We start from the raw sequence: 1,654 nt of genomic DNA, 5'->3' as shown, positions 1-1,654 counted from the left end.
ATCCTGCGTACTGTTTGATGATATTTAAAGCACTCTGGAGTTTGCTTTTACCAGAAGCATAGATCTTTAGGTCCACCATATAGAATACATGCGTGATCTAATGCTCGCGATGGTTAGTGTCGCCACAGAGGTTTCCAGAAGAATTTCGCAGTGCGAACGATAGAGGAAAAAATGTGATGCAAAAAAGCAGAGGACTCATTGTATCACCCTGAAAGACTCACCTATGGAAGGTGACGTTCGTTGCCACAAAATATTTTCCAGGTGAGATAGTAAATTTACTTTTTCAACCCGCTTTCGAACAGACAAATGATAAGTCTATGAGAAGTTGCCGTCCTAGTACACCTTTTTTCGAGCCACTTTCGTACATCTCTCTGCACATAGGCTCAATTCTTCGAGCAATACTGTTGTTTAGAGCCGCATTAAATCGCCAGGATGTTTCCTGTTTCTTCGAAACAAAAATCCAGGTTTTTCAGGACAAAAATAGATTTTTCCAGGTACCCTTTTTGATTATAACAAAAAAGTTAATTAAAAACTAGTATAATACGCAACTGATATAATTGTTTATGAATTATGAATAAACTTCAGCATTGCATCACTGATTAGAAACGGAAAGTTCCTTTAACGCTTTAATGAATAATTATAATAATCGAAATCTCTCTTTCTATCGTATTTGGCAGACAGAGAGGTTCTCATCATTTTGAAACGATAAGTATGACTTGTCGTTGGAATACCACCTCACTCTCTCTGTCTATTATATACGATAGAAAGAGAGATTTCGAAACCATCGTTTCGATTTCCATCGCACCTCGCTGTCTATCACACATGGTAGAAAGAAAGATCCGTTCGATTCAAGTCCTTGGAGACCCATGATAGATTGGCAGACTTTGAAGTAATTTTTGTACTTGTGCCAATCACTGAACTCGGCCTCAGTAATGGGAGTCCTACGCAGATGACACTTATAATAAATTCGAAGATCATTATTCGTGACAGTAGAGCAAAGAACAAGTTCAAAAAACTTTTTTTTTTCCTTAAGGGAATAAAAATTCAAGGACCATGAGTATTATTTAAGGGATTTTCCAGGTTTTATCCAGGTAAAAACAAACTCAAGGATTTTCCCAGGTTTTCAAGGATTTTCAGGACGCTAGGTATCCTGCAAGCACACACTGAACACAATTGATGGTCCAAAGGTCCCAGTCCTCCGAGATACCTTCAAGAAAGGGAGCATCCATGTCACCCAGATCTTGGGCCTTAGATGGGACCTGTATTTTAATGTTCCTCCTTGTCCAGAAATTATTATCATCTCCCAGAAGGTGCCTGCTTCCCGCTGTTGATCTCAATGTCGCTGCCTCATCTTCATCTTTAGCTTGTTCATGTAATGGCAAAATGAATCAGTGATCCCAGATCTGAAACGAGGTGCACTCCAATGCTATCACAGGTCTATGTCCGTGTCAATACAGTAGGAGAAGGTGTACATTTTTCCTCTTCTGAATTTGAAAACTCGAAGGTGCACGATGGCCGGTCGGAAAACTTCGGTGGTTCTATCTATATCTCGATCCGCTTTGAAATAAAATCAAGAAATGAGGATTTTAATGTTTCCAGGTTTCGATTTTGAAGTTATGTTTTTTCAGGTGTAGAATATTAATAATAATACCAT

This window comes from Belonocnema kinseyi, chromosome 4 (genome assembly GCF_010883055.1).
Source record: "Belonocnema kinseyi isolate 2016_QV_RU_SX_M_011 chromosome 4, B_treatae_v1, whole genome shotgun sequence".
NCBI lineage: Eukaryota > Metazoa > Arthropoda > Insecta > Hymenoptera > Cynipidae > Belonocnema > Belonocnema kinseyi.
Note: the sequence above shows the minus strand (reverse complement) of the source record.